Source organism: Gossypium hirsutum, chromosome A06 (genome assembly GCF_007990345.1).
Source record: "Gossypium hirsutum isolate 1008001.06 chromosome A06, Gossypium_hirsutum_v2.1, whole genome shotgun sequence".
NCBI lineage: Eukaryota > Viridiplantae > Streptophyta > Magnoliopsida > Malvales > Malvaceae > Gossypium > Gossypium hirsutum.
This window is the reverse complement of record NC_053429.1, coordinates 5,082,766-5,103,695: the sequence shown is the minus strand read 5'-3', so window position 1 is coordinate 5,103,695 and position 20,930 is coordinate 5,082,766. Positions and strand designations below refer to the sequence as shown.

At 37.8% G+C, this 20,930-nt stretch overlaps 1 protein-coding gene across 4 annotated transcripts in view; it reads left to right on the top strand.

Annotated features, from left to right (window-relative positions):
- LOC107962441 (uncharacterized) overlaps window positions 1-20,638 on the top strand; it is a 42,556-nt gene extending 21,918 nt beyond the window's left edge. The window contains exons 1-2 of one of the 4 annotated variants that reach the window (XR_001701618.2): window positions 18,180-18,261; window positions 20,462-20,638. The gene's annotated coding sequence lies outside the window, so the exon portion shown is untranslated. Of the gene's footprint in view, window positions 1-18,179; window positions 18,350-20,085; window positions 20,177-20,461 lie in introns of those variants that run through there. The other 3 variants (XR_001701616.2, XR_001701617.2, XM_016898838.2) reach the window with 3 other exon arrangements.
- Window positions 20,639-20,930: the final 292 nt, after the last annotated feature.

Genomic DNA, 20,930 nt, shown 5'->3' with positions numbered 1-20,930 from the left:
TCTTTTTGAATTTATTCACATATATTATCCCCATTTTTAATAAAACAACACATATATAAAATAAATAAAAAATACAAAAAAGGAGAAAAATCTACCCACGGGCGATTTTTGCCCACCGTGTACGGTGGTCGGAGCGACGGCCGGCACGGCGGATGACACGACGGCGACCGGCCCACTCCTCGCCGGATTCTGGTACCTGCACAAAGAGAAGAGAGGATTAGAAGTTTTTTTAGAAGAGGAGAAAGGAAATGAAATAAAAAAAATAATTAGTTTATATAGGCCAGCAAAACGCACCGTTTTGCCCGGCCCTTTTGAATCCAGAAACGGCGCCGTTTAGCTACCCCGACCCCAGACCCGGCTCCGACCCGCCTCAAGATCCACGCGTTTTTGTATGATGGTCTAATTGCGCGCGCGGTCCTTCCGCTTTTCACACGTTTTGCAATTAGCTTCTTATTTCTTTCAAATTGGCCTCAAAATTCATCATGTTTTGTGATTTAATCCTACCTCCTGCGACGTCGTTTTAAGGGTTCGGGTAAATTACCCTTTTGATCCTCTGCAGTTGCGCGCGCATTCAAAGGGGTCCCTTCTTTCATATTTATTTTAAAATCGACCCCAAAACTTAATATTTGTTCCGAATTTAGTCCCTTTTTCATATTTAATACTGTTTTCATATTATTTTTACTCTTTGTTATTTTAATATTATTCATTATTCTATTTTACCTTTCTTGTATTATTATTTTTAGCATATTTTATTATTATTTAGGCTTTTTTTTTAGATTAATATTACATATATATATTTTATAGTTGTTTTATATATATTATTATTGTTCCTAATATATGTTTTATGTATACATATTCAAATACTCTATTATGTACATTTTGTTATGCCTATTCTTACCTCTATATTTATTATTAATATCAATATATATTTTATTATATATATTTAACATATATACGTATACGCTTATATATTATTATTATTAGTTTTGATATTATTATTTTGTTAATACATTTGTGTCATATATACATACTTTTAACATATATTTGTATATTATATTTCACATTATGCCCATGTAAATTAATGTTATATCATGTATGTCATTTTGTTATAATTTTTATATATTGTATATATCATATTATGTTCTACCATGTATATTATGTATGTCATGTATATGTTTTAATATATTATGTGTATATTTTGTTTTGTATTACACGTACATGTTATGTATATACATTTGATTTTTTCATATATTTATTTTCCATATATTTATGTAATGTTTTTATTATTATTATCATTATTTTTGCATTTGTACTATAATTACTATTGTACCTCTCACTTTTATCACTATTGCATTATTACTTTTATTACTATAATCTTTTTATTTGTAATTACCTATATGCTATTGTTTTTATACTAACTAATTTAAAATATATATACGTATTTTAACGTACTTATGTCACTTATATATATCATTATTCTCATTATTATCGTTTCGTCACCTATTTATTTATACCTTTGTAAATTCTCTCAAACCTTAAATCATTCATTATTTGTATCATCATAATTATTATTACTAACATGTATATATACCATGTAATTTTTATTATATTACTTATACATTTTTATATATACCATGCATATGTGTCTTTTAATATCGTACTATTATTGTTATGTATATATATTTTTTATATTTCTTATTACTTCTATTATTACGTAGGTACTTTGATACGTATATGTATGCGCTTTTATATTATTATTACCGCCATCATTATCATTTTATTTCGCCGTCTTTATATTCATTTATTCGTTAATTTACTTATGTATTCGATCATTTCATTTTTCTCACGCATTTGTTTATATTTATATATTACTAACCTTGCTTCTACGTCATCTTTTCATAATTACTCGTTATTATCACTCACTATTATACGTTAATAATATCATGATCTGCTTTTATATATTACTATGAATCACTTTATGTTTTTACTCAATGCCTTAAAATAATTCTTTCATAAAAGTGATATTCCGTATTTGGTAATTCGAGATAATTGTGCCCTAATTTACTGGGTTTCGATTTTTCTCATTTAATCTAAATAACGGAATACTCTTTTAAATTGCTATACGAGTTTTGAAAATGCTCGTTCTCGGAGATACGAAGTGTTGTGCCCTAACTTACCGGGTATGACATTTCGTCACCTCGAAATATGAATTTGTTTTAAAACAAAGGCAATATTCGGTGTTTGAGAACTCGGGAAAACGTACCCTAACTTACTGGATTTCGATTTTTCTCGTTTACCCTAAATAACCGAATACCCTTCTAACAAATTAAAAAACGTAAGTTTTATATAAAAGGCAAGCTCGCTCTCAAAAATTCAAGATGTCGTGTCCTAACTCACTGGATGTGACATTTCATATTTTGAGATGAGAAGGTCTTTAACACTTGAACTTTTTTATAAAAAGGGATCGTATATCAGAATTCTTTCAAGTTTTTAAATTTTCGACACTAAGACACAAATTAATCAACTAGGTACCAATTTTGGGCGTATCGAGGGTGCGACACTAATTAGTCAACTAGGTACCAATTTTGGGCGTATCGAGGTTGCTAATCCTTCCTCGTGCGTAACCGACTCCCGAACCTGTTTTCTTGATGTGCGTAGACCAAAATTGTTGTTTAAATAAATCAAACTATTTATTAAAAACAACCACTTTTACAAGGTGACCCGATCACACCTCGTCAAAAAGGATCGGTGGCGACTCCTCCATTCATTTTCATTATCAAAATCCAAGTCGATACCCGATTTTCCTAAAAAATGGTTACGACAGCTTGGCGACTCCACTGGGGATGCGAATGAGAGAGTCAAGCCACAAGTTGATTAACTCTTATCTTTTTATCAAAAATTGAAAATTTGGTTTTGAAACATGATCCTTTCATTACATTTCATTTGCTATTTTTGTGGTACAATACCTGTTGCGTTGTTTTGAGTTTTTAAATAGTTTTGCATATTGCATTGCATGGCCGCTGTGGTCACACCCCTTTAAGTGGGAGTGAGAAACTACTCCTTCGTGAGGTTTTCACCTTCGTGCAGGATAGTGGATCGCTTTCGGGATACATCCGTACCTATGTCTTCGTAAGATTTTCATCTCCGTGCAGCCATAGGGAAATGTATTCCCCTGAACTGAACTCGGTCTGTATGAGCCTATAATGGGTGAAGATCGAGGAATCTGTTGGTTCAGGTACCCTTACTCTAGAACTAAACCCCATGTAGCGAGCCTTAAGAACCCGCCCTAGGTAGAGCCACTTCGAAACCCTAGTGGTCACCTGAGCAAGTGCTATATTTATTATTCTTTGTTTGCTTTGAACTGCGTATAAATTACTGACTTGCTTTGTTTTACTTTGATTGTATTTGTATGGCATTTTCATTGTAAAAGGTGTTGATTCGCATTCGGTTCTTAAATAGATAGCTTATCATGGAAAATGAGTTTTTTGATAAAGTAGAAGCAACGCGACCGTCCGGATATGGGCTGAGACAACACAACAAAAGAAAGGTGACAGTCTTACCGAGGGGTACGTGTCAGAATTGTGGAATTTTACTCGGATCAGCGTAACTCAGAACAATCTCCAAGAGATGAAAGAAATTTGGGGTCAGTGGGATGATGAGGTCAAACAGCTATTCTATTGTCATTACGGTGATTTACCTTATCTGCTCGATGACAAGGTAGATGAACATCTGTTTCGAGCCCTTGCCCAATATTGAAATTCTGCTTACAGTTGCTTCACCTTCGGGAAAGTAGATTTGGTACCTACTATAGAAGAATACACGACTTTGCTCCATTGCCCAAAGATTTAGGTTGACAGAATTTATGCCAGACCTGTTAACGTCCCAGCATTTTCGAAAAAGATGATGAACATCACAGGGATAAGCGAACAGTGGGTGACAACTCGGATCAAACAAAAAGGAGATTGTAAATGCATTCCTTGGAGGAACCTGAGGGATCTAATCTTAGCGCACCCCGACATGAAGAAAAGGGTAGATGTCTTCGCCTTGAGCATTTATGGACTGGTCATCTTCCCCAAGGCTTTGGGGCATGTAGACGAGGCTGTTGCCGACCTTTTTGACAGGCTTGGTAAAGGAACCACACCTGTACCCGCAATCTTGGCTGAGACTTTCAGATCATTAAATGCTTGTAGAAGAGCGGGTGAAGGGAGATTTATTGGATGTGCACAGCTCTTGCTATCCTGGTTCCACAACCATTTTTGGAAAGTGAAAAAGGTCTCGTATCGCATCTTCTCTGAAAATTACTCTCCGCTGAATGAGTTAGTGGCTACACCGAGGCAAGATGATGTGACAGAATAAAATTGGATGACGGTGCTCCAAAATCTGCAAGAAGAAGATGTTGAATGGAGAGCCCCATGGATGGTTCCTGATGAAATATTATACCGATGCGGAGACTTCGATTAGGTTCCCTTGTTAGGAGTATGGGGGGCCGTCGCGTATGCTCCTCTGCTTGCATTGCGACAATACAGATCCAGACAGTTCACACCACCAACATACGGGTTAGCCCAGTGCGAGTTCGTGTTCACGGGGAATAATTACAAAAAGAAAGTTCACGAGATATCAAATGCCTGGAACCAGACTCGTAGAATGAAGAAGTTTGCTGCCAATCCCATGACTACTCCTGAGTACGACCGATGGTGGAATCAGAGGATTAACGACAACATCCCTACATCAGATCAAGGGAATCCTCAGTCGATAGAAGAGCATTTGAAAGTAATCCCATCTGAGCTAGAAATCATTAGGCAAGATTTCAAGAGAGAGTCTGGAGCTAGAAAAAAGGATCGAGTAGTTAGAAGAAGAAAAGATGCAGTTAGGGTTAGATGTCGATGTCCAGAAATTAGAAGCTGAAAAACTCAGAAAAGGGAAAAACAAGGCTGAAGAGGACTTAGACAGTTTGAAAACGGACTATAAGAAGCTGCGCAGATCAATAAGAACCGCTGGGTTGGGAAAAACATCCAAACAATGGCGACATGAAGTTAAAGAAGAACAAAGCAAAGCCAACCAGTGGGAGAAAAAATTTCGCGATGCTCAAGCTCGAGAAGGTGCTCTGAAAAGAAGTTTGGTAGAAAGCCAGAATGAGAAAGAATGGTTAAAGATCCGAGTATCAAAGTTAGAGAGGTCATTGTATCAGTATCGCTCGCGTAACTCTGCAATCGAGTTGAAAGCTAGTCAGAACAGAATCGAAGAATTAAAAGAGAATATAGAAGAACTCAAAACAGCGCTGCAAAATCGTGAACTTCTGATAGAACTCCTCGAGGTAAATAACGAGCGATGGAAGGAGCAACTTCATCAATCTCAATACCAAGTCAGGAGCAGGGACTACGTCATGGGCGAAGCTTTGACTCAAGTGCGAGAAGTGGCTGATCACTTGCAAACATTAGCAGTACAAGCCGATGTGCTGAGTTTAAAATACGAGTCAGAATCGGACCGAGGACGAAAAGTAGCTTGGCTTCTTAGGCAGGTCAAGGCCTTAAGTATCAGCTTGTTTTCTAGAAAAGTTACTCTAATGAAATCGAATTGGAATCAACGCTTTTGCATTCATCGTATTCATTGCATTCATGCATCAGCATTGCATCATACGCACTAAAACTCACAAGGAACCCTAAAAATCATGGCCGTTACCTTGGAACATCGTTACAGTACAAGGGGAAAAACAAGAGCAATGGACCAAAGGCTAGAGAGATTGGAACAAATGCAAAAAGAGATGCAGGATCAATTACAAGCACGTATGCAAGAACAGCTTGCCAAAATCCAGCAAGATATGATGGACCACATGTTGGAGTCTCAGAAAAGCATGATGGACCAATTAACTCGTCTATTGGCCGGTGGATTAGAAAAAGGGAAAAGCCCTTTGATCAATGCGGGAGAAGATAATGAAGATCCTACCTACCCTCCGGGTTTTGCCCCAGCGGACGTTCAGATACAACCTGATATGTACCCAAGAAGGCCATCGGTCACAATTAGGCCCCAACCATTTCAGGCCGGTATTTCGGCACCGATAAATTATCAGGCCAGCTCGGGCTCTAATCCAGGGGATAACCTGACCAATCCTGTGGTCCTCAATCTCGATGAAGTAACAGAAGCAGAAAAGGCAAGGGTAGAACTCCCGAGAGAGCTTGAAGAAAGGTGTAGATGGTTGGAAGAAAAATTTAAAGAAATGGAAAGCACCGACTATCGTGGTGGAATCGATGCTAAGGAATTAAGTTTGGTTCCGGACTTGATAATCCCTCCCAAGTTCAAAACTCCGGAATTTAAGAAATACAACGGGACTAGCTGTCCCGAAGCTCACATCACTATGTTCTGCAGACGAATGGCAGGCCATGTCAATAATGACCAACTATTAATTCACTGCTTCCAAGAAAGTCTGGTTGGGGCTGCTTCTAGATGGTACAACCAGCTGAGTCGCACCCAGATCAGTTCATGGAAAGATTTAGCACAAGCCTTCATGAAGCAGTACGGTCATGTGGCAGACATAGCCCCTGATAGAATCACTTTACAAAATATGGAGAAGAAGCATAATGAGAGCTTTAGGCAGTACACCCAGCGATGGAGAGAAGTGGCCACACAGGTCCAACCCCCTCTGTTTGAAAAGGAAACCACTATGCTCTTCATCAATACCCTGAAGGCACCTTTTATTAACCACATGCTGGGTAGCGCAACCAAGAGTTTTTCGGACATAGTAATGTTTAGAGAAATGATAGAAAATGCCATAAGATGTAGGAAAATAGAGGCTGGGGAAAACACTAAGAGGTCAGCGCCGAGAAAGAAAGAGCACGAGGTGAATAATGTGAGTTCATATTCGAAATCGATCACCGTAAGCCAACCAAGGTCGACAACTACTGGACAGCAGGGCCCACCCAGACAAGAGCCCAACACAAAACAAAATAGGGAGAAACTTCAATTTACGCCCATTCCAATGACGTACAAGGAGTTATACTAGAGTTTATTTGATGCACATGTCGTGTCTTCTTTCTATCTGAAGCCAATGCAACCTCCATACCCCAAATGGTATGACGCAAATGCCCAATGCGAATACCATGCGGGAGCCACAGGACACTCGATAGAAAACTGTACCACTTTCAAAAAATTGGTTGATAGACTCATCAACATGGGGATTGTGAAATTCGATGGTGCATCCAATACAGAGAATCCATTACCTAACCATGGGAATAAGGGAATAAATGCAATAATCGAGAGTTCGGGGAAAGAAATTAAGATGAATATTGCAGAAGTGAATACCCCGTTGAAAGAAGTATGGAAGAAAATAGTGGAAAGAGGTTTGATAGCATAGAATTCGGGGTCAGACCTCGAGAAGTGAAGAATTATTGTGAGTTCCATGATCAAGAGGGTCATGAGATTTAGAAATACAGCCAATTCAGGGCTTTAGTACAAGGATTGATGGATAATAAGGAGCTGGAATTCTTCGAATATATGGGAGCCTAGAAGAAGCAGATGTGTGTGCCTCCGAAGAGAGGTCGACGAAGGATGTTTACAAAGTCAACCACCCAGTGGTTATCATATCACGTCCGAGAATGAATGAAGCTGGGCCACGAGTTGCGCCAAAGGTCATGATCCAAAAGCCTGTTGCTTTTCCTTATAAAGACAACAAAAGGGTACCGTGGAACTATAGCTGCAATGTGACATTCCCGGGAGAGGAGACCCCGATTAATGCATCAGAGAAAGTTCAAGACGAAGGTTTTTATACGTGTAGCGGAAGGCGTTATACCCCAAATACAAAAGTCGAACAGGTTAAAGGAAAATTATTAGCAATTGAGCAAAAGAAAGAGAAGCCGGCGGAGCCTGAACCAACTGTTAATGAATCAGTGACTGAAAAATGAGCCAAAGAATTCTTAAAATTCCTAAAGCACAGCAAATATAGTGTCGTAGAACAGTTGCACAAACAGCCAGCGCGTATATCGGTACTGACCTTACTTTTAAGTTTCGAAACCCATCGCAGCGCATTGATGAAGGTGCTGAATGAAACTTATGTTGCTAATGATATCTCTGTAAACAAACTGGACCGCTTAGTCAACAATATAAGTGCCGACAACTTCATATTCTTCAATGACGATGAGGTACCGCCAGGAGGCCGAGGATCAACTAAAGCTTTGCACATCACGACTCGTTGTAAAGGGTACACGTTACCGGGGGTATTGAATGACAATGGGTCTGCACTGAATGTCCTACCCCTATCTACGCTGAGTAGGTTGCCAGTGGATAGTTCCCATATGAAGACATGCCAAAATGTAGTGAGAACATTTGATGGGACGGAAAGGAAGGTAATGGGGAGAATTGAAGTACCCCTCTTAATCGGGCCGAGTGCATACGAGGTAGATTTCTTGGTCATGGACATTAATCCTTCGTATAATTGCCTATTGGGGAGCCGTGGATACACTCGACGGGGGCAGTCCCTTCATCGCTGCATCAAAAGTTAAAATTAGTGACCGAAGGTCGGTTAGTAACAATCAATGCTGAAGAGGACATCATCGCGGCAATAACCAGTGATGCCCCATATCTGGAGGCAAATGATGAAGCAATCGAGTGCTCTTTTCAATCTTTAGAGTTTGTGAACGCGACGTTCATTATCGAAGGAAATAAGATTCCAATGCCCGGGTTATCTGAGACTACAAGAATGGGACTACGGCTAACTATTGGAAAAGGGGCTCTACCCGGAAGAGGACTCGGGAGATATCTTCAAGGAAGGATTAATGTACCAATGATGAAGGAAAATCAAGACCATTTTGGGTTAGGGTTTAAGCCGATCATGAAACAAATAAAGAAAGAACTTGAGAAGAAGCAAGAAAGAAGGAGAACGCGATTGAGCGGGGGAGAAATCGAATGGGAACCAATGATCTTCCCCCATATATCGAAGACTTTTGTGTCTGGAGGGGTCATTCACTCCGAGCAGAAGATGTCGGGAAAGGAAATCTTGGAAGGAATGATGGAGAGTTTGGACATCAACGCCACATATGAATAAGGGACGGAGGTAGAGAATTTGTCAGGCATTCGCCCCTATGAGCCGGGAAGTGTTCTGAATAATTGGATTGCGGAAGAGATTCCTGTAGTCTTTAGAACTAACTCAGAGTAATGTCCAAAACACACTTATTGCTCTAGGCCTAGGAGTAACAAGTGTCCTTTTGTGAAATAGGCTTATGTTCGAAATCGTTATTTCAATGAAATGCATCCTTTTGACTTATTCCGTGCAAATATTCTTTTATTCTTTCATTCATGATCATACCACACATATCATTGTTCTTAGGTTCTCTTGTTCTTTGCATCTTCCTTCACACCTACAATAGGTCTCCAAATATCAATGATGCGAGTGACATTGCTACTAATTCAGAATCTCCTTTTGAGCGAGATATGTGTCTGGAGGGATCCCAAGACTTTGAGGATGACGGAGACTGTAACTTATCCCCTGATTTGTTAAGGATGGTAGAACACGAGGAAAAATAGATTCTACCCCACAAAGAGACCGTAGAAGTCGTGAACTTGGGAGATGAACTAGAAAGGAGAGAAGTAAAGATCGGAGCTTGCATCACCATAGAGACAAAGCGGGACCTTATTGAGTTACTCCAAGAGTTCAAGGATGTCTTTGCATGGTCATATCAGGATATGCCTGGGCTAAGTACTGACATTGTGGTACATAGGCTCCCCATCAAAGAAGAATGCAAGCCAGTTCAGCAAAAGCTTCGAAGGATGCACTCTGATGTTCTGTTGAAAATAAAAGAGGAGGTCAAGAAGCAATTTGATGCTGGTTTCTTACAAGTAGTTAAGTACTCGGAATGGGTAGCCAACATCGTCCCCATCCCTAAAAAAGATGGAAAGGTATGGATGTGTGTAAACTACAGAGACTTAAACAAGGCCAGCCCGAAAGATAATTTCCCGTTGCCTCATATCGACACCTTAGTGGACAACACAGTAGGTTACTCACTCTTCTCCTTCATTGATGGTTTCTCGGGGTACAATCAGATCAAGATGCATCCTGAAGACATGAATAAAACTACATTTGTGACCATGTGGGGAACCTTTTGCTATGAAGTAATGCCGTTCGGATTGAAAGATGCGGGAGCAACATATCAGAGAGCCATGGTAACCCTATTTCATGATATGATGCATAAAGAAATTGAAGTCTATGTCGACGACATGATAGCCAAATCTCGGACTGAAGAAGAGCATGTGCAAGTCTTGAGGAAATTATTTTTGAGGTTGAGAAAATTCCAATAGAAATTCAATCCCGCAAAATGTACCTTCGGAGCCAAGTCAGGAAAACTGTTAGGATTCGTGGTCAGTGAAAAAGGGATTGAGATTGACCCAGACAAAGTCAAAGCCATACAAGAGTTACCTCCACCACGTACTCAGAAGGAAGTTCAAGGATTCCTAGGAATACTAAATTACATCGCTCGATTTATTTCACAACTAACCGAGAAATGTGACCCCATATTCCGTCTCCTTAAGAAACACAACCCTGGTGGTTGGGACGAGGAATGCCATAAGACTTTCGACAAAGTTAAGCAATATTTGTCTAATGCCCAGTGTTGACACCACTTAATCCAGATAAGCCACTGATGCTGTATTTGACGGTATTTGAAAATTCTATGGGATGTGTGCTTGGCCAACACGATGAATCGGGAAGGAAAGAAAGAGTGATATATTACCTCAGTAAAAAGTTTACTGAGTGTGAGACGAGATACTCGTTCATTGAAAAGTTGTGTAGTGCCTTGATCTGGACAACCCGAAGACTGAAACAATACATGTTGTACCATACAACTTGGCTGATCTCTAAAATGGATCCTCTAAAATACTTGATGGAGTCGACTGCCTTGAACGGGAGAATGGCCCGATGGCAAATTCTACTTTCTGAATTCGATATAGTTTATGTGAACCAGAGGGTCGTAAAAGGAAGTGCGATAGCAGATTTCCTAGCCAGCAGAGCCCTAGAGGACTACGAGCCTCTGAACTTTTATTTCCTAAATGAAGATCTAATGTGCATAGCAACCATGGAAGAAGACCCTCAAGAAAGTCACCCTTGGAAGCTAAACTTTGACGGAGCATCAAATGCTGTGGGTAACGGAATCGGGGCAGTTCTGGTGTCCCTGAACGGAGATCATTATCCATTCACTAGTAAATTAGATTTTGACTGCACGAACAATATGGCAGAGTACGAAGCATGCATCATGGGAATACGTGCGGCCATAGAACGTAAAATCAAGGTGTTAGAGGTATATGGAGATTCTGCTCTAGTGATTTATCAACTCAAAGGGGAATGGGAGACAAGAGACAAATTGATCAATTACCGGAGGTTGATCCTTGAGTTAATTAAAGAGTTTGATGATATTGTCTTCTACTACCTCCCACGAGAAGAAAATCAGATGGCTGACGCCCTAGCAACTTTAGCTTCTATGATTAAGGTGAACCAAACAGAGAATGTGAAACCAATCTAAATGAGCATTTACGAGGCCCCGGCTCATTGTTACAACCTCGAAGAAGAAGAAGAAAATGATGATCACCCTTGGTACCACGATATGTGAAGAATCGTGAGTACCCCGACCAAGCTACTGAGAACGACAAAAGAACATTGAGAAGACTGGCCAGTGACTATGTCTTAGACGGGGAGATCCTATACAAAAGAAGAAAGGATCAGGTACTGTTAAGATGTGTAGACGCCATTGAGGCTAAGAAAATCTTGGAGGAAGTCCATGAGGGCGTCTGAGGGACATATGCTAATGGTTTTACAATGGCCAGGCAAATTATGAGGTTCGGTTATTATTGGTCCACCATGGAAGGAAACTGTATTAACTACGCCAAAAAATGTCATAAGTGCCAAATCTATGGAGACAAGATTAATGTACCTCCCTCACCTCTGCATGTCATGACTTCGCCATGTCCTTTCTCAATGTGGGGCATGGATGTGATTGGGCCAATTTCGCTAAAAGCTTCAAATGGGCATCGTTTCATCTTTGTAGTCATCGATTATTTCACCAAATGGGTGGAAGCCGCTTCATATGCCAATGTCACTAAATCAGCAGTTAGCAAGTTCCTGAAAAAGGAAATCATCTATCGATATGGAATGCCGAAAAGGATCATATCTGACAACGCATTGAATTTGAACAATAACACGATAGCGGATGTCTACAGTCAGTTCAAGATCAGACACCACAACTCGTCACCGTATCGCCCGAAGATGAATGGTGCAGTCGAAGCAGCCAATAAGAACATCAAGAAGATTGTAGGAAAGATGACAGAAACTTATAAAGATTGGCATGAAAAGCTACCATTCGCCCTCTATGCTTATCGAACGTCTATCAGAACTTCTACTGGGGCAACGCCTTTCTCATTAGTCTATGGAATGGAGGCAGTCTTACCTATCGAGGTCGAGATTCTTTCCCTCAGAGTTTTGTCAGAAGTAAAGTTGGATGAAGTAGAATGGATCCAGTCCCGATACGATAGTTGAATTTTATTGAAGAAAAGAGGCTACGGGCTATTCGCCATGGTCAGATGTACCAAAAGCGAATGATGTGAGCTTACGACAAAAAGGTTCGTCCCAGTGAGTTCCACGAGGGAGACCTAGTACTGAAAAAGATCCTGCCCATACAAAAAGACTTCAGAGGAAAATGGATGCCGAATTGGGAAGGGCCTTATGTGGTGAAGAAAGCCTTTTCTCGCGGAGCATTGATATTGGCTGAAATGGATGGCAAGACCTTATCCAATCCCGTGAATTCAGATTCGGTCAAGAAATACTTCGCCTAAAAAAAAAAGGGAGAGGCCAGGGTGAAAACTCGCGAAGAGCACCTTGAGACCAAAGGGATTTTGAATTGAAAACCCATAAAAGGCAATTCAAATTTTGATCGAATGTGGGGCATGCGATGGTCTTATGGTACCTAAATTAACAAGAACGAGAGATGTTACATCTTGGGGCATCTGCAAGAGTACTCTAGGTCCCCTAAACACATATTGGGCAAAAAAGGGGAGTCCTCAAGAAGTCAGTACAGAGAAACTCACGCTGCGATATTTGGGGCACCTAGTCCCTTTTATTCATTTTGTATTCCAGTAATGTTTGTTGACTGTGATTAATATATTCCCTTCAAATGTTGTTTCTGATAAATTTCAGTTTTGTCATTGTTATGATCTTTTTCAAGCATTTTGCATTGATGATTAATGGACTAAAACCATTTTTGCAAAAAGAGTTCTGCACATTACTCTGAAAGTTTTAAATAGTACAGGAACCTAAAACAGGACTATTATTTAGAACTAACCAAACTCAAAGATTGGAAGCATCTGAGAAGAAAGAGTATAAATTGGGACCACCTCTTCGGGCTTTCTGTTCAAAATTTAAGCTGAACAAGAAGATAGAGTACCTTTTAAGAGAAAGAACCTTGATGAACAAAGAGCAATAGCAACCTAAACATTAAAAGGGACTCACGCTCACCACATGTTGCACCCATACATTTATAGATCATTCGTAATGCATCTAATTAGGAGCATTTGATTCACTTTGATCATAGCATCCTAATTCTTTGGCATAAGCATAAATACATGGAACTGATTCTACAGGTCATGTCCCTAGAATCAGTGAATTCGCCAAGCCTTAAACCCATAAGCAGTAGGGTAACAGGTTAAATTTACAGATCTTAACCCCCTAAGCAGTAGGGTCATAGGCTGAAAATTACAGATTTCGTCTCCCTAAAGTTGCAGTGGAACAGATCAAATCCAGCGAATCCTGTCTTCCTGAAGTCTCAGTGGAGTAGATTGAAGTTACAAATCTCATCTCCTTGAAGTCGCAGTGGAGCAGACTAAATGTACAGACCTTGAACCCCTAAGCAGTAGGGTAATAGATTAAATTCAAAGGGCTTTAACCCCCTAAGCAGTAGGGTAACAAGCCGAATTTGCAGATCTTATCACCTTAAGCAGTAGGGAAGCAAATTAAAGAAGATGGGCCTTAACCCCCTAAGCAGTAGGGTAATAAGCTAAAAATCACAGATCTCACCTCCCTGAAGTTGCAGTGGAGCAGATCAAATACATCGAATTTTGCCTCTTCGAATGCAGTGAAGCAGATTCAAACCACTAAGCTTTAACCCCCTAAGCAGTAGGGTAACAAGCTGAAGTTTATAGATATTATTGCCCTAAACAATAGGGTAACAAGCCAAATTTTCAAACTTTAAACCCCTAAGCAGTAGGGTAACAGGTTGAGTTTACAGATCTAAACCCCTAAGCAGTAAGGAAACAGATCAATGATGACAAGCCTTAACCCCCTAAGCAGTAGGGTAACAGGTTGAAAATCAAATATCTTCACCCTGAAATGGCGTTGGAGAAGCTAAAAGCCACAACAGATCTCCTTGAAGTTTCAGTGGAATTGATCGAAGCTACAGCAGATCTCCTTGAAGTTTCAGTGGATTAAGCGAAGCTACAACAGATCTCCTTGAAGTTTCAGTGGAATTGATTGAAGTCACGTGTCTTATCTCCATGGAGTTGCAGTGGAGCAAATCAAAACAAACCTTACCTTCTTGAAGTTGCAGTAGAGCAGTGAAGTGAAGCGAAGCAACAAGATTGGAATAAAGCTACCTGGAGAAAAGGAGCGCTAAACAAGTCCAGACACAGTGAGACCGGGCAAAATTGGTCTTTCTTAAGTCTTTGCTCTGTTCTCGTTACACGACAACAAGCAAAGAGGGGCAGCTGTACAAGCCCAATTTTGGGCCCAAAACCCCTAAACCCACTAAGCCAATAACCCTAAACCTACCCATGCCCACACACACAACAAAAGAAAAAGCTAAGGAAACCCTAGCCATCAGCACATGCTCCCCACCCCATCCACCACCAACGCCTGCAAGTGGCTTCTGCTCCACCACCGTTTGCCTGCAGCAACAACAGAAGAATAGACAAATATTAAAAGAAAAAGAAATGTAATGGCTATTTAAAAGCCAAATCAAAAACCATTGTAGGGGGCATTCTTTTAAAAATAAAAAGCGAACAACATTCGATTTCAAGAAAAAACAGAGACTTTAGCAACATCAAAAGAAAGGAATAGCCCCATATTAGAGACCGGAAAACCGAAAACAGCAAATCTAAGGTCTATTTTCTTTTTTTCTTTTTGAATTTATTCACATATATTATCCCCATTTTAATAAAACAACACATATATTAAATAAATAAAAAATATAAAAAAAGGAGAAAAATCTATCCACGGGTGATTTTCAGCCACCGTGTACGGTGGTCGGAGCGACGGCCGGTATGGCGGATGACACGACGGATACCGGCCCACTCCTCGCCGGATTTTGGTACCTGCAGAGAGAGAAGAGAGGATTAGAAGTTTTTTTAGAAGAGGAGAAAGGAAATGAAATAAAAATAATAATTAGTTTATATAGGCCGGCAAAACGCACCGTTGTTCCCGACCCTTTTCAATCTAGAAACGGCTCCGTTTAGCTGCCCCGACCCGAGACCCGGCTCCGACCCGCCTCAAGATCCACGCGTTTTCGTATGATGGTCTAATTGCGCGCGCGGTCCTTCCGCTTTTCACACGTTTTGCAATTAGCTTCTTATTTCTTTCAAATTGGCCTCAAAATTCATCATGTTTTGTGATTTAATCCTACCTCCTGCGACGTCGTTTTAAGGGTTCGGGTAAATTACCCTTTTGATCCTTTGCAGTTGCGCGCGCATTCAAAGGGGTCCCTTCTTTCATATTTATTTTAAAATCGACCCCAAAACTTAATATTTGTTCCGAATTTAGTCCCTTTTTCATATTTAATACTGTTTTCATATTATTTTTACTCTTTGTTATTTTAATATTATTCATTATTCTATTTTACCTTTCTTGTATTATTATTTTTAGCATATTTTATTATTATTTAGGCATTTTTTTAGATTAATATTACATATATATATTTTATAGTTGTTTTATATATATTATTATTGTTCCTAATATATGTTTTATGTATACATATTCAAATACTCTATTATGTACATTTTGTTATGCCTATTCTTACCTCTATATTTATTATTAATATCAATATATGTTTTATTATATATATTTAACATATATACGTATACGCTTATATATTATTATTATTAATTTTGATATTATTATTTTGTTAATACATTTGTGTCATATATACATACTTTTAAAATATATTTGTATATTATATTTCACATTATGCCCATGTAAATTAATGTTATATCATGTATGTCATTTTGTTATAATTTTTATATATTGTATATATAATATTATGTTCTACCATGTATATTATGTATGTCATGTATATGTTTTAATATATTATGTGTATATTTTGTTTTGTATTACACGTACATGTTATGTATATACATTTGATTTTATCATATATTTATTTTCCATATATTTATGTAATGTTTTTATTATTATTATCATTATTTTTGCATTTTTACTATAATTACTATTGTACCTCTCACTGTTATCACTATTGCATTATTACTTTTATTACTATAACCATTTTTATATGTAATTAACTATATGCTATTGTTTTTATATTAACTAATTGAAAATATATATATACGTATTTTAACGTACTTATGTCACTTATATATATCATTATTCTCATTATTATCGTTTCGTCACCTATTTATTTATACCTTTGTAAATTCTCTCAAACCTTAAATCATTCATTATTTGTATCATCATAATTATTATTACTAACATGTATATATACCATGTAATTTTTATTATATTACTTGTACATTTTTATATATACCATGCATATGTGTCTTTTAATATCGTACTATTATTGTTATGTATATATATTTTTTATATTTCTTATTACTTCTATTATTACGTAGGTACTTTGATACGTATATGTATGCGCTTTTATATTATTATTACCGCCATCATTATCATTTTATTTCGCCATCTTTATATTCATTTACTCGTTAATTTACTTATGTATTCGATCATTTCATTTTTCTCACGCATTTGTTTATATTTATATATTACTAACCTTGCTTCTACGTCATCTTTTCAAAATTACTCGTTATTATCACTCACTATTATACGTTAATAATATCATGATCTGCTTTTATATATTACTATGAATCACTTTATGTTTTTACTCAATGCCTTAAAATAATTCTTTCATAAAAGTGATATTCCGTATTTGATAATTCGAGATAATCGTGCCCTAACTTACTCGGTTTCGATTTTTCTCATTTAATCTAAATAACGGAATACTCTTTTAAATTGCTATACGAGTTTTGAAAATGCTCGTTCTCGGAGATACGAAGTGTTGTGCCCTAACTTACCGGGTATGACATTTCGTCACCTTGAAATATGAATTTGTTTTAAAACAAAGGTAATATTCGGTGTTTGAGAACTCGGGAAAACGTACCCTAACTTACTGGGTTTTGATTTTTCTCGTTTACCCTAAATAAACGAATACCCTTCTAACAAATTAAAAAACGTAAGTTTTATATAAAAGGCAAGCTCGCTCTCAAAATTCAAGATGTCGTGTCCTAACTCACTGGATGTGACATTTCATATTTTGAGACGAGAAGGTCTTTAACACTTGAACTTTTTTATAAAAAAAGGGATCGTATTTCAGAATTCTTTCAAGTTTTTAAATTCTCGACACTAAGACACTAATTAATCAACTAGGTACCAATTTTGGGCGTATCGAGGGTGCTAATCCTTCCTCGTGCATAACCGACTCCCGAACCTGTTTTCTTGATTTGCGTAGACCAAAATTGTTGTTTAAATAAATCAAACTATTTATTAAAAACAACCACTTTTACAAGGTGACCCGATCACACCTCGTCAAAAAGGATCGGTGGCGACTTCTCTATTCATTTTCATTATCAAAATCCAAGTCGATACCCGATTTTCCTAAAAAATGGTTACGACAGCGTCAATTGTGGACGATGTACTGTATACTGTCATGTATAATTATTTTGGTGAGTTTTGTTCTTTGGAGGCGTATAATTTGCTTGATAAGAAACATTTTCCCGTCAAATGGTCATCAGAATTTTCAGTGGATCCACCAAGGAGTGGCACTCTGTTTCATTTGGGCAATGGCTGAGTGTATTTTGGGTTGGGTCAACCATATCGATATGAGTTTTGAGTACATAAGATTTAATATGTGGTGCAACGAGCAAAGAGGGATTCATGCAGCTACAGAGCATCAATCTGCCATCATTGTTCCATATCGATCCAAAGATATTTGTGATATATTTTTGTTCTGAATGAAGGTTAGAGCCCCCTTCATATCACTACTACATCATAATTATTCATTTGCCAATGCTGCTTGCCATTACATTTGGTTTGCTCTAAATGAAGGTTAGTGCCCCCTTCACGTCACTACCACATCTTAATTATTCCCATCATTGTAAATTGACGGATTTTTCATTTGGCAGTACTGCTTGTCATTGCATTTTGTTTGCTCTTCTTGTCGCTCAGAAGTTGATAGTGAGCCTGGAACTTCCTGTATAAAACTTGAGTAATGCTAAGGTACGGAGTAGACGAATCAGGCGTTGGATTTGCATTGTGTGAAAATGTCTGCTCTATTTGTTGTTTTAAATGGGTACGAGGCTCCTAGCGCCTTTAGAGAACTAGAACTCAAGTTCTGTCATGCCTTACCCCCAAGCCCCAATAGTTGCTTCTAGTTTTTTGTTCCAACAAGAAAATAAAATATCCTGATCTAAACAAAGGCTTAAATTCCTACTTAGGAAGTTGGTAGACTATGACAATGTTTCTGCCTAAAATATCAGAGCGAGGTCATTACCTATAGACAAGTGAAGATTTAGTAAAATGATGTCCTTTTGTCGGTGATGGATACCACAGTAAAAATGTCAATATTGATAAGGACTATGATAATCTTGAACAATAAGTAAACAAAGTAAAGCTTGACTGCCACTTACATAAAATTAGAAAAAGAAATTCGGTGGGTTGTGTTGGGCCAAGAATGGCTCCCTTTTGGTCATTAGTGTTGGGTCTAGTCGAATGATATTGCCCATATTTTGTGCTGGGTCAGGGGCCTAGCCAAACGTGAAAGGTGTTAGTATCCTGTCTAGGCTCGACTTGTGAGCAGACCTACTTATGACGAAACTATTACTTAGGTTGTAACTTCTACTTGACATCGACCCTCCCCACAAAAATTACTTTTGATAACCTCCGTCTCTCCCACTACTCATGATTGGTGTTACTTTCATATTAGTGCTTTCCTAATAAATTCCCAACCCTTTTAACTTCACTCGAAGAGGCTATACAGTTGTCCCAGAGATGAAGGTTTGGCTCTCAAGAAATTCTGTACAATTGGTACGACCATCATGATTTAACTGGTCTTGGGAACGTACAACCTTCATCACCGCACTTGTTCCTTTTAGTCTTCCTTTCTGTCTTCGTGCAACATCTTATTTTAATGGTTTACAAGTTTTCCTGATCTTACTGAACAGAAATTTTTGCAACATGCATATGATAAGAAGCAAGATGAAAGTGCAGAAAATATAACTATTACTAAGTGAGGATAGATTTATTCAATAGGCTGAATTTGATTTGAGATAGTGAATGTGATTACTAAGTGAGCTATTAGCTTGTTGAAATCAGCAAGAGAGTGGACAAAATATTACTTAAGAATATAACTCTAATAAATGGGAATTACTTAGTCCTATAAGTAGAGAATTTGAAGTAGAGAAAAAGTAATTAGTAGGGGACAAAAATGTTTATTTGGAAATTCTTGTTAAATATTTTGCCATCCTATTTCCGGTTTTGTATATCATATGAATCGTATGCTTTCTTGGAAAGTAAAAAGGTTTGGGAGTGATAATTATATCTGTATTATTTTTTCCTCATTTCTTTGATTTTGTTCTTGCGTGCTTGACTGATGAAGCTCCAACACGTAAGAAGTCAAAAATGAAAATGGAATGAATTACATATGAAGATAGAATGCTGCAGACTGCAGATGTATATCTGAAAAACCATTAATAGATTATGGAGATCGTTTCTCCGATGTGTTTGTTTTGTTGGTAGTTGTGAGCTATAATAATAATAATAATCTTACTTACTTTTCATTGTTGTAAAAGGTCATGGAAGCTTTTATTATTATTAACAATGTTGATTTTTATGGCTCATTTCGGGCCTGTTGATGTGGTCTGCTGATGGATATGTGTGTATACGATTTTCTATAACTTTTTTTAAATGTTTGTTGATTTTTTTAATGTTTTATACATTAAATACTAGTTTTTGCCATGTGGTGAAAACAACCAGCAAAAAAAATGGCACTTTTGACTTTGTAACTTTGATGGATAACTGTAATGATAAAATGGCTTAATTTATTATAATTCTAACGTCTAGGGGTTCAATTTTTGGTTTTTGTCCCTTAAGCCTTCAATTTTCGCTGCAATGATATAAAATTATATTCTTAATCTCAGATATTTTTTCTCTTCCTTTTAGGCCTCAGCTGGAACGTGTTGGTGCATGGAGTTGAGTCAAGACCCATGTTGATGGTGAAGAGAGACTTTGAAGACGCGGTCAATTATTTTGGTTAGAACTTTGAAGTTGCTCATGTAATTGGGTGCTTTCTTTTTGGATATCGAAATATTGACAAAGTTAAAACAATATAGTATTGTGATTTTGCACTTTATTCATTTCTCTTAAGGCCATCTCTCTTGCCCTTCAAATAACACCCATTAAGTGGTTTGAATTTTTATTTTTTAAATTAAATAAATGTATTTGAAAATTAAATTAAACTTTTGTAGTCAGAAGCGAATCCTGGGGATTGACGGGGGGCCAAACCTCTAAAATAGAAAATTGTTATGGCCCTATAAAAAATTTTAAAATTTTAAAATATTGGTGAAAGTGATGTATAGTGGTAAATTTTAAATTTCACTTAATTTTGCATATTAGCCCAAAATAATTTAAG